We start from the raw sequence: 13,571 nt of genomic DNA, 5'->3' as shown, positions 1-13,571 counted from the left end.
AACGGATTGAATGAAGCCGAGTGAACGCTGCCGCTGTTGTGCTGTGGAATGATCATGTGGAGGGGGCCCAGGATACCATCGATGGTAGCCTGGGCCTTTGACTTCGAGCCTGTCATTTTTGGATTTGGCATGGATGGGATAAATGGGGTTTTCAAAGCTATGTCTTGTGAGCCTGTGCTCTTGTGCAGGTCCGGCTGGACGACAAAACTCTAAAACAAACAAACGTTTCTAACCCTAACCCGAACCCATTCTGGGTAACGGTGTACTTAGATAGCCGTAGCGACTTCCGTTGTAAACAAGCCATCGCTCGTCAAAACGGAGCTTTTATTGTTAGATTTTCTGAATTATCTCGATAATAAAGACGGTCCCTGTGTGTGTGTGTGTGTGTTGACTATACAGAAAACATAGTATTTATAGGTTTGTCACAACTAATGGACAATCAGTCGTCAAGTGCTGAATTCCATGATCGCATTCATCCCAGGTTGACTTTTTTTTTAAATACAACATTCTGACCAATTGTAAAAGCTCGCAGCGCCTGGTATTCCAAGTTAGTCTCCTGTACATGTACTAACCAGGCCCTTGCCTGCTTGGCTTCCAAGATCTGATGAGATTGGACTTTTTTTTTTTATCGTTATCAAAATTTCATATTTACATTTGTACAATATATACAGTGATAAAAAGATTGTGTAAGCACTTCATCGCGTACTCCAAACCGGCACCGAAATCATAAAATCATAAACACAGCAAAACATAAGGGTGAGTAGGCACGAGGCCCCTCACCAAATCATAAACTCAGGAAACATAATGGTGGACGTCTGTCCACCTCCCACCAAATCAAAACAAATCAATAAAACCTAACATCAGCAATTCATTCAAAATTAAATTTTAGTTCATCACCGTGTCCTCACAGTCCTCCTCACCATGTTCATAAACAGCTTCCAGACATCCGTTACATTATTTTTGTAGTGGGCCAGATTCCTCCTGAATTTGACGGCGTATCTCGCATGGCTCAGGACTAGGTTTAACAGATTGATGTTCTCCCCCTTCTTCTTCCCAGTCACTCCAAACAGCCACAACGCCTTCCACTCCATCTCCACCACATACCGTCCTCTCCAGCATCTGTCAATCATCTCCCTCATCCTCTCAAAATACCCCTGAAGCTCTCTGCATTCAACAAACTCATGCATACACGTTTCTACACTCACACTACACACATCACATTCTTTCTTCACATTCGCATCAAACCTACTAATTATTAAATTATTGAACACCCTCTTGTGACGTAAAAGAAAATCAGAATCCTCACATTCATGGCTGTTCCATTTCACCCTCAGGTTCTTCCATATTGTTTCCACCCTCACTTCGTTCACTACTCTCACCCACACTCTCTCCGCAGCCGGTCTCCTCACCTCATTGGCCCTCAAGCATTTATACACCATTCTCGTCTTGACATTCTCCAGCCTCACCCTCACCCACATACATCTCGATCTCTCCTTCTTCACACGCTCCAGCCTCCTCCTCAATCATTCTCACCCATTCGCACGGCATTCCACTCTTCATTCTCTCCATCACTCCTTCCGCCGTGCCCCGCCAAATCTCTCCCTCCCTTTCCCTCACCTCATCCACTATCACCTGTGCCCTCATGAACCCCGGTACATGTTCATAGACTATATCCCTGATCTTCCTAAACCCCGCCTTCCACATGACCCTGTTGTACATTGTGTTCCCCTTGTGTGTTATTTGTGGGTTAAAGAACAGTGGTTGCTCCCATACTTGCTTCACATTTGCACACTCATACTTCACAAACTCTCCCCATGCTGCCAGTACTTCCTTATAATACTCACTCACTCCATCCATCCTTGCCTTTTTCATCGCCATGTACACTCCACTCTCGCCGCACCCCCCGCATTTATTTATGGCCTCCCTTAGAAAAACCTTCCACCCGTGATCCCTACTCTTATCCAAGTATCTAATCACCGTTTTAACTCTCAGTGCCTTCACCTTATCCCGTAGATTAATCAGCTTCAATCCCCCGTCCTCATACTCGTTCTCCAGTACCTCTCTAGCTATCCTGACTCCCTTCCATCCCCACAGAAAATCTTTGACCAGCCCATCCGCCCCTCTCATCACCCTCTCCGGCACATCCAACACAGTCATCGCATACACAAATTTACTCAACGCATTCACAACAACCACTTTCCCCTCAGTTTCAACCCTCTCCTCTTCCAGAGCCCTAACGCTCTCCTAATGCTGTTTACTATCCCCTCGTACTGCATATCTCTCCCTACTCTATCTTCTATCCCTCGGTTGATCCCTAACACCCTGAAGTAATCCTTCCTCTCTATCAGCCCTATGTCCACCCTCCCTATCCTGTCTGCTCCTACATACATTATTTCTGACTTCTCAATATTGACCCTAGCCCCCGACGCCCTGCCATACAGTTCTACACTCCCCAGCACCTCTACCACGCGCTCCCTGTCCCTCACTGTAACCATTGTGTCGTCTGCATACTGGTACAATAAACTAATCTGTCCTCCTGGCACCTCTACACCCCTAATCTTGTCATTGTGCTGCATCAGCGCCACTAACGGTTCTGCCGACAATGCGTACAGCACAGCCGATAGCGGGCAGCCTTGCCTAACTGACCTCTTGTTAGGGATAAAGTCTCTAACATTGTGATATTAATTTACAAACGCATCGAAATGAATCAGGCAGAAGCACGGATCTTTTTTCTCTTGCACAGCCAAGACCGGGTGGTCTGGCGCGCTCCTCAAAACCAACTCCGTTCCGCTTTCCGGAACTGTTTATTTATCACCTTCGTAGCTCCACCTCTTGACCCAGTGACATCACAATACCTTTAGGGCGCAAACATCGCTGCCCACCAGATGGGACTGTTCTTTACCTAACAGTTACATTAAACAATATGAAAATAAGCAAAATAACTCTAACAGTCCCTCCTGTATTTTCATTGTAAAACTGTAACATTCTTCTGGTCTCTACAAAACATTCAGTGTTAACTAAACATGCTTGAACTAAACTATCAGAAAACAATCACAGAACAAAATCAATACAATCAAGATCAATACCTGAGTTATTACATTCAAGATCTGAGTTCTTACATTCAAGATCTGACCTGAATCAGGGAGGAAGGCGAAAAACCCGTAGTTTGCAGATTCCATCTTCATATAGCATACATCTTTCAAACGGGAAAATTCCTTCCACAATCCAGCTGCACCTGCGATTATCTTAACGACCCCCAATTCAGGCATTTTAACAATCCTCCTAATACAATGTCAAACATCTCATTCATAGTCAACAAGGAAAACAAACATGAAAAAACATAAAATCCAATCAGTACAAAAACAAACAACATTCATTTCCACAATCTAAATGTTACTGTCAAACCCTTTATTCACAAATCCTACGTTAGCGCATTACGGATATTTCTCCTAGTTTGAATTACTTTAATATTTTACCAGCATTATCTTTTCTATACTGTAATTTGAAAACAGTGACATGATTATTTTATCTTTATTGCTCCAAAGTTTTAACACATCTGGAACATTCTGAACTCTAAATTAAATTATTACAATGTCTATATCATGGATGGAGAACATGACTAATAGTTGAATAACTTTTACTGTCACTCTAATTTTGCTACATTTACTTACTCTAATGTTAACAATATCAAAAGTCATATGCCTATAAACCTTTATGTTGTTGTAGACTTATTACTTCTATTTTAGTATAATTGTTAACCTATCTTTCTATTAATTTCATGCCTATTGGAATATCAAATAGCAATGGTTTAGTTAAATTTAGTTTATGAATTTAAATCTACATCCTGCTCATTAGTGTTATTTGATCTATTTTAGGATTCTAATTGCATCGTACGCTTCTCCACTTAATCATAAATTTCTGACAGTTGCAATTAATATAGCATAACGATACCAGGTGTTGGTTAACTACTCCTATGAAACTCTCCTAATCTGCATAGATTACTTTATGACGTTCTTCTAGTCACACATCCCTAGACAAACATTCAAACAATTTACACTTTGGGAAATGCAAACTGTTCTCGGTGTTAAGTCAGTCTCGTTGTTGTCGTTCCTTGTCCATCAGCAAATCTTCTTGAAAGTGATTCAGCTTCACTGTCAGTGTTCTTGTCCTGCGTTACACTGTGAGGGTCTCTTCCTCACGGATCTTAAAATGAGTGTGATTCAATCTCTCACCACCTCTCTCTTATCAGACTTCCTGTCTGTATCTCTGGATCAGTTTGGCAGGAGACGTTTCCTTCTGCAGTGCAACGGATGGATTCAGGAGGAACTCTGGATGTTCCCGTCTCGTTGGTGTCGTCAGCATGACCCTGAGTGGTCCTCCGTTCCTCGGTCCGGACCGTCTGCTGCTTCCTGATGGTTTCCATGAAGACGCCGACACCAAACACGCTCTGTAGATTCGCCCTCCTGTCGGGACAAAGAAAAACTTCGGCAGATCATTTGCTCTCTGGACATCGTTCAGAAAAAGTGTGCTTCATCTATTCACTCAACGCTTCCTCTTCACCAAATCGATGTACTGCATCCATGGCTTTTGGTCTCTTCCGTGCATTGGCCAAACCTCATTTTAGCCTTCTCTACACTAGCCTAGCACTCTGATATACAGTGACATCTGATCTGCGTGTTGTTTCACATCTTACCACCTGATTCACAAAATCATTACCGTTATAACTAGTTATTATGGCTACTGGAACAGGATTTAGTGATTCTACACACATATACAGCAAACAATTTTTTTTTTAGTATTATTTTTATTCTTCCAGAGTAATTATTGATTTAATTACTGCTGTGCAATCCCTCCTGTTTGAACTATGAACGTAGTCCATGGTTCAAACTTGCTTCCATTAGTAAATCTAGTCTACTCTATCAGCATTAGTCTAACTTGTTTAATACAATGTCTCAAAATAATTCCTACTCTTACGTCACATTCACAACATATTATATACATCACTCAATTTGGGATGAAATAAGTTCAAAAGAGTTTCCATGTGCCTCTCACCCTATGCTTGTCTGAGATGCTCCTGTTGAGGGTGCCATGCGTTGGCTGGAAGGTTCATCGCCTCCAGTCCGTCAGGCTTCTCCTCTGCTGTTACTTGTCTGAGATGTTCCTTCGACCGTACAGCGCTTCCGTTGGCTGTCGTTTCTGCATCACAGCTTAGCAGTCTCTCCTGGTGTTCCTGGAGCTGCTATCTGCATTCGCAACTCAGAACAAAACACATTTCTTTATTGACACACGATAAAATCTTTGAACCTCTTCCTTCCTTCATTTCACGTTTCACTATTGAGAACCCATATGTTGACTGAGAGATTATCTGCTCCCAGTCCAGTCCGGGACCCTCCTGCTATGGTAGAAAAAGCAATAGCATTAAATTTACATGTTATATTCACAAATGTCAAGTCCCCAATTCACATCTGAATTGATTCAAGTCTGTCTCTAGTCGTCTCATCTTCCTTCAGTCTGAAGTCAGTCTTTAAACTCCGTCAATAGTTGTGATCTGTCTTACAGTCAAAAGTCTTTTTTACAGTGCGTGTGTTTGTGCAATTACCTGTCCGCCGTTGAATCAGCATCCATTATTTTAGATTTTATTTAGATAATCTAATTAAACTGTCTGTCTTTGATGACTCCCTGTGGCTCGCATTCCACAGAGTCATAAAGTGGGGGAATGATCTGGTACATCCCCATTCCTGTGTTTAGCTAAGCAAATGGTGGGGGACGAGTAGCTTCAAACGTGTCCCAAGACTGAGCAGACTTGAGAGGGCCCGTCTCATCTCCACTCAGCCATAAAAAGACAGGCATTCAGTCAGTCGTCCTCCTTGAACCCACCATTTTGTGATTTTACCTCCACTATGCTGATCTGGGATTTTCCTAAAAGGCATTAGATATTTTATTTTTAATTCTGTGCAAGCACTTTGATCTTGTCTTGGTCATCATCCTGGCGCTGTGGCCTGCCTGTGGCCTCCATGCAGTGCCATCCGATGCCATGTGGCATGTCTTTGTCTCTTGTCTGTCTTCACCATCCAGCATTCCTTTGTCTCCTCTTTTTTCTTCTCCTCAGCTTCATCTTCTTACATCTCCTTCAACCTTCTTTGTCTTCCAAAACTTTCTCAAACAAAAGGTGTCTCCAGAAAGATTTGCATAACAATGGCTGTGCCGTAGAGTCAGCTACGCTCTCACAGCACAGGCATGGTTCTGTCATGCTAATTTGGAATTCACAAAGACTTTTCCTGCTTAAACCTCCATTTTGTAGTTGTCCTGGCCTCCATCTTGGAGGTGCCATGTGGTCTTTTTCTCCATGCTGCTCCTTTGTCTCTTCTGAAACGCTCAGAACAATCTTTACACATCATATTTCTTACGTTACATTTCCAACACTTACCACATTCTGGTTTCTTTTCCTCAACTTAGCTGTTCTTCCACACATTCTCAATACTTTCCGTATACTCACCGGTTCCTGCTTCTTCCTTCTGACGTTCTTCTCCACTCCATCCAAGCGACCTTCTCAATCCTTCTTAAATCTCCTCCATCATTAAACATCCTCTCGTACTTTCATTACCAAAACATCACTTTTTCCTTCTTCTCTGCTAGAAATAATCTACTTACAAACAATCTACCTTCCTAGATGTTTATCTTCAACTGGGAAAGTTATCCCCCTTGCACGAATGTCCAGTCGAGGCCTGCAGAACTCACTGAGACATTCTGCAATCCAAGTTATCCTGTTGCTTACGATTTTTATTTTAGTTTTTTATAGCATGCCGTTTTATGTTACGGTTCCCCATGTGCTCCTCTGCTTAAAAGCATTCAAGCATCCATACATCCATACATACACCCACGTTACTTGTCGTTACACTCATGGCCAAATTACATTTTAGCACCCTACTTCACGGGTGGCAAGGTCTATTATTCGTCTTAATAGCCTACAGCCTGCTCTTGGAGCAAACCCAATTAAAGAATCCCTTTAAATTCTCGGCCTTATTACCGTTGTTGTGATAATAACCGGAAAACAGCTCGCACTTGGAGCAAACCCAATTAAAGAATCCCTTTAAATTCTCGGCCTTATTACCGTTGTTGTGATAATAACCGGATCCCAGGCAACGTTTAAAACGGAGCCCGCGCACGCATCGACATACGTGCTTCGCAACAGACAAAAACGCTCGCCGCGCGCGACCTCCATTCTCACTCGTTCACACACATAAACATCTTAAATCCTTACTTACCTTCGTCCATCGATGCGTATTTCCCGCTGTTCCTCCGTCACACGGATTTCCCGTCGGACCGAAACGTGAATGGGGCCTTCTCCGAGGACCCGCTGCGTTGTCGACTCACCATCGCCATGCCTGCGCAAAAACCGCGTGCGTCCGCACTCCTGCCGCACGTTCCGGACCGTGGATTCACGTGATATTGGATTCGCGGCTCGAGGACCAATAAATGTTAGGGATAAAGTCTCTAACATTGTGATATTAAATTTTAAACGCATCGAAATGAAGCAGGCAGAGGCACGGATGCTTTCTCTCTGACGCAGCCAAGACCGGGTGGTCTGGCGCGCTCCTCCAAACCAACTCCGTTCCGCTTTCCGGAACTGTTTATTTATCACCTTCGTAGCTCCACCTCTTGACCCAGTGACATCACAATACCTTTAGGGCGCAAACATCGCTGCCCACCAGATGGGACTGTTCTTTACCTAACAGTTACATTAAACAATATGAAAATAAGCAAAATAACTCTAACACCTCTCCAACCTAAATGTGCTTGTGACTATACCGTTAATCTTCACACCGCTCACTGCCCTGTCATACATCCTCCTTATCCATCCTATCATCCTATGCCCAACGCCTACTCTATCTAGCACCCTGTACAAATATGTGTGATCTACTCTATCAAATGCTTTGTTCAGATCTAAACTCAATATTATCCCTCCTTTGTCCCTCTTCATGTAGTCTATGGTGTCCCTGATGCTGCTGATCGTGTCTGCCATATCCCTACCCGGTATGCTATATGCCTGTGTGCTCCCCACCACTGTCCCTATCACCTCCTTTATCCTGCTCGCTAGAACCCTCGATAATATCTTGTAATCCCCATTTAACATGCTGAGTTGCCTGTAGTTCTCTAACCTGTCCCTACTCCCTTTCTTATAAATGATCGTCATTAGCCCTACCCTGTCGTCATACTTGGTGGCATCTCTCCCTGCTCTTCTATCCTCCTGAACAATCTATCTAGCACTGGCACTAATTCCTCCCTGAATTCTACATAAAATTCCCCTATTATTCCATCTATCCCTGGACTCTTATTCCTCCCCAAACCTGCTATCGCTGCCTCTATCTCTCCTGTCCCTATCTCTCCCTCACACAATTCCCTATGATCTTCACTCAGCCTAACCTTCACCTGCTCCCGTACCTGTTCCATGCTTGCCTCATCTGCCTCTTCTTTCCTGAACAATTCCCTATAAAATTCCTCAACCCTTTCAGCTATCCCTACAAAGTCTGTTATTTACTCCCCGTCCTTTCCCTCAACCTGTTCTATGTAATTTCTCTTCTGTCTCGTCCTTTCCATCCAAGTACCCTGTTGCCCTCTCTCCCTCAATTATGTGTTTCGCCCTACTCCTTACCATGGCTCCCAAACATTTCCTCCGTTCCATCTCCTTCAGTTCACTTTTAATCCTCACATACTCCCCTACATCTCGCCCTATCTCTGTCTGCTCTCTCCATCTCCCTAATCAGTTCGTCCTTTAATCTCCTTTTCCTCCCTCTCGCTAGCCTGTTCTTATCCCTGTTATAACCAATGCTGATCTTCTTTATCTCCTCCTTCAGTCTCTCCCACCACCTCCCCACATCCTCCTCATACATCTTCTCACCCTTTCTCAATCGTATACAATCTCTCACACGCTCCTTATACTTTTCATCCTTCAACATCATTCCATTCATACACCAGACTCCTCCCCCTCTCCTCCCACGTCCCCGCCCCAAGCTAAAACCCAACACCATGTGATCGCTCAGTGCATTCATTTTATACTCAATTTTCCTGATTTCCTCTTCTATGCTCCTTGTGCACAGTACAAAGTCTATCCTGCTCTGCCTCAACCCACCTTTCACCACCTGTGCCTTCGAAAACTCCCTCCCCTTCGGGTTCCTCTCCCTCCACACATCAACCAGATCATTCACTCTCATCACTTCATTCAGCACACCTCTCGTGGAATCACTCTTGAATTCTGCACTCGCACACGCATTCAGTCTCCCCCTCCACACATTACATCACCCACAATCATACAATTATCTCCACACATCCCTCCCAGCCTCTCAAAAAAAGCCCTCCTCACTTTCTCCTCATTCGGCACGTACACATTCACCAGACGCCTGACGTCCTTCATGTTGTCCTCGCCGCTGTCCGTTACTTCTGAAGCCTCAGTGTGACCGGCCCCTTCCTTGTCCTGTGGGGTGGACCTCGCACTCATCGGTGTCCTCCTCCCCACTCCTCCGGCTTTCACACCGCTGCGCCGCTCCTCCGTCTCCAGCGCGCCATCGCGCTCCGCGCCCTCAACTGCTCCGCCGTCTGCTCCTTCCCCATTCTCCGCTCCTCCATCTCCGCCTCCTCTTCTCCCTCTCTCCTCTCCTCTGCTCCTCCGTCCGTCCGCTCCCGCCGCCTTCTCCGTCCGTCCAGCCCCCTCGCGTTGCCGCTCCTCCACTCGCTCCGCCGCCTTCTCCGTCTCCGCTCACGTCTCCTTCCTCCTCCATCGGCTCCATTCCTACTCCTTCGTCGCTCTCCCCTGCCGAATGCTCCTCCGCGCTTCCTTTCTCCGCGTCTCTTTTTTCTTTCTCTCCCTCTCGCCGCCCCCTCTCCTCGCCACGGTCCCGTGCGTAATGTCCGTTCTGGGGGCAGTCCCTGAAGATGTGCCCCGGCTTGATGCAAAGTCTGCACACCCGTGTCTGTCGGTCGTGTATCACCCTGAAGTGCTCTGTGCCCCCCCGCGTGTTGAATTTGTAGAATACGGCAGCGATCTCACTTCCTCGGTGAACCTGACCTGGAGGAAGAGTGTGCCGTCCACCACCTCTGTTCCCGGTCACATCCTCCGCTTGATCGCGGACACCGGCTTCACCCCCCACTCCGTCAGCTTGTCCCGTATTTGCTGGTCCGTGACGTACACCGGTAGGTTCAGAAAGGACACCACCATCTCGCTGCTGTTGATCTCCTGTCCCGTCACCGTCGTGCTGCCGCACATGATCCCATCCATTAAACAGTTCTTCCCCTCCACCGTCGCCATCGTGAGCTCAAACCTTTCAGGCCCCCTCTGCCGACACCTCGCACTCACTGCTCACTGTCTTCAGTAAGTCCATCACCGTGACACCCTCCTCTCCCTCCACAATCACGAGCACCGTCAGTTCTCTGTGAAATCGCTCCTCACCAGCTGTTTGTCCATTACGCGTGCTATTGTCTGCGTTTCGGTTCTCACCCATGTTTCAGTCCGTGTTGTAACCTCCCCTAACACCAGCTGGTGCCAGGGGGGGCGAAAACAAAAAAATCCGCTGTAAATCCAGAAAAGTGCGCCAAAAATGAGGAAACTCAGGTGACCCAGCGCCCCGTCACTCCGCTCGCTCGCACACACTCACACCCCCTATGCTGCGCATGCGCACTCGGGCATTCTCAGCCAGGTATGGCCGTGAGCTGGAGGACTATACAGAAAACATAGTATTTATAGATTTGTCACAATTTTCACAACTTCTGCAAGAAATACGACTTTATTTGACCAGACAACTAGTGTACAATCAGTCGTCAAGTGCTGAATTCCATGATCGCATTCATTCCAGGTTGATTTGTTTTTCAAATACAAAATTCTGACTAATTGTAAAAGCTCACGGGACCTGGTATTCCAAGTGAGTCTCCTGTACATGTACTAACCAGGCCCTTGCCTGATTGGTTTCCAAGGTCTGATGAGATTGGGCATTCTCAGCCAGGTATGGCCGTGAGCTGGAGGACTATACATAAAACATAGTATTTATAGATATAGCTCTCCGTCCGGGACCCCCATGGAGCCAACCCAGAAACCTCCGTGATCCCGCCTCGCAAAGCGCTTGGGGTCCGAGGCCGGAGGAGGGCGCGTGAGAGAGGACCCCGCCTCGCAAAGCGCTCTCCGTCCGGGACCTCCATGGAGCCAAAGCGCTCTCCGTCCGGGACTCCCATGGAACCAACCCGCTGTCCGAAAGAGCCGCTCAGGGTCCGAGGCCGGAGGAGGGCACGTCAGAGAGGACCCCGCCTCGCAAAGCGCTCTCCGTCCGGGACCCCCATGGAGCCAACCCAGAAACCTCCGTGATCCCGCCTCGCAAAGCGCTTGGGGTCCGAGGCCGGAGGAGGGCGCGTGAGAGAGGACCCCGCCTCGCAAAGCGCTCTCCGTCCGGGACCTCCATGGAGCCAAAGCGCTCTCCGTCCGGGACTCCCATGGAACCAACCCGCTGTCCGAAAGAGCCGCTCAGGGTCCGAGGCCGGAGGAGGGCACGTCAGAGAGGACCCCGCCTCGCAAAGCGCTCTCCGTCCGGGACCCCCATGGAGCCAACCCAGAAACCTCCTTGATCCGGTGGCCCCCAGCCATCGTCAGTGGTCTGCAACCATCAATCAACATTCACATTGTAAATTCTGATTTGGTGGATCTGTCATCATTCGCTCTCTGTCCGTGACCCCCATGGAGCCAACCCGCTGTCCGAAGGAGCCGCTCGGGGTCCGAGGCCGGAGGAGAGCGCGTCGGGAAAAACCTCCGACATTGCATGTCCTTTAGTCAGCATCTGCCAGCAGAAGCTTGTTCTGACAGTTTCAACTAGTTTGCAGGTCATTTTTCTTCTTTCAGTCTGAACACTGCAGTAACATGTCCTTTTGTCAGCATCTGCCAGAAGAAGCTTGTTCTGACAGTCTCAACTTGTTTTGAGGTCATTTGGCTGATTTCAGTCTGAAAAATGCAGTAGCATGTCTTTTTGTCAGGCTCTGCCAGAAGAAGGTTGTTCTGACAGTTTCAACTTGTTTGCAGGTCATTTTTCTTCTTTCAGTCTGAACACTGCAGTAACATGTCCTTTTGTCAGCATCTGCTGGAAGAAGCTCGTTCTGACAGTTTCAACTTGTTTTGATGTCATGTTTCTTCTTTCAGTCTGAACACTGCAGTAACATGTCCTTTTGTCAGCATCTGCTGGAAGAAGCGCGTTCTGACAGTTTCAACTTGTTTTGAGGTCATATTTCTTCTTTCAGTCTGAAAAATGCAGCAGCATGTTCTTTAGTCAGCATCTGCCAGAAGAAGCTTGTTCTGACAGTTTCAACTTGTTTTCAGGTCATTTTACTGATTTCAGTCTGAACACTGCAGTAACATCTTCTGACAGAGGAAGACTCTGCCAGTAGATTTTGATTTTAACAGAGAGACAGTCCGCCTCCGTGGTGCGAGCGGGCAGCAAAACAACAACAAACGGAATGGATCGAGTTTACGCCACCGACCTTAAAAACAGACGAGGACGAATCGTAAAAATGAAAAAGTAATTCGTTACACTACTCGTTACTGGTAAAAAGTAATATTATTTAAGTTACTAGTTAGTTTCCCAACGCTGTGTATAATTTCCAAAAATCACACAGAAGGTCTCTCGCCAAGCGCATCCGGCCAGACAGCGTCTCCTGTCCGTCTGGAAAACTCTTCAGTCATAAAAAAATAAATAAAAAAATTAATAAAATTTTTTTTTTTTAATAAATAAATTTAAAAATAAATAAATAAACAATTAATTTAAAGTTATATTGCACCAGATCAGAACAGACAGTTGTCTCACTTTACAGGTATAGGCAGCCCTTCTGCAAGAGGAGAAGGTTGTTCTGTCAGTTTCAACTTGTTTTCAGGTCATTTTACTTCTTTCAGTCTGAACACTGCAGTAGCATGTCCTTTTGTCAGCATCTGCTGGAAGAAGCTCATTCTGACAGTTTCAACTTGTTTTGATGTCATTTTTCTTCTTTCAGTCTGAAAAATGCAGTAGCATGTCCTTTAGTCAGCATCTACCAGAAGAAGCTTGTTCTGACAGTTTCAATTTGTTTACAGGTCATTTTATTGATTTAAGTCTGAAAACTACAGAAGCATGTCCTTTAGTCAGCATCTGCCAGAAGAAGCTTGTTCTGACAGTTTCAACTCTACCTGTGTCTTCCTCGATGTCAAAAGACGTCACCATGGGGATAGCCGGGTGGGATGCTCTGAGATTGGCCAGTCTTCTCAGGACCACCTTCCTCTTCACAGCATCCAAAAGCTCCAGCTGTTCATGCACAGGGAGCTCTCTGTGCCTCGTCAGGTGGATGTCAAGGCGTGAAGTCACCAGAAGACAAACTTGTATGGGGCACGGCTCCTTTCGCACGTTCACGGACAAACTGGCGAGCCGCACCAGGTGATTTCGCTCCTGGCGATTCAAGATTCTATGCTTCACCCTCAGATGCTGATTCATTAAACAGATTTGCGCTTGGCAAATGGGACATGGAGTAAACATTGTCTCTGAGGGAAGGAAAAAGGCAAAGTGTGAATGGGC

General features: G+C 46.2%; 1 pseudogene; it reads right to left on the bottom strand.

The window, feature by feature from the left end:
• Window positions 1-10,889: 10,889 nt before the first annotated feature.
• LOC137917859 (5S ribosomal RNA) lies at window positions 10,890-11,008 on the bottom strand (annotated as a pseudogene).
• Window positions 11,009-13,571: the final 2,563 nt, after the last annotated feature.

The sequence above is a fragment of the Brachionichthys hirsutus genome, chromosome 3 (assembly GCF_040956055.1).
Source record: "Brachionichthys hirsutus isolate HB-005 chromosome 3, CSIRO-AGI_Bhir_v1, whole genome shotgun sequence".
NCBI classification, from domain to species: domain Eukaryota; kingdom Metazoa; phylum Chordata; class Actinopteri; order Lophiiformes; family Brachionichthyidae; genus Brachionichthys; species Brachionichthys hirsutus.
Note: the sequence above shows the minus strand (reverse complement) of the source record. Positions and strands in the feature narration are given on the sequence as shown.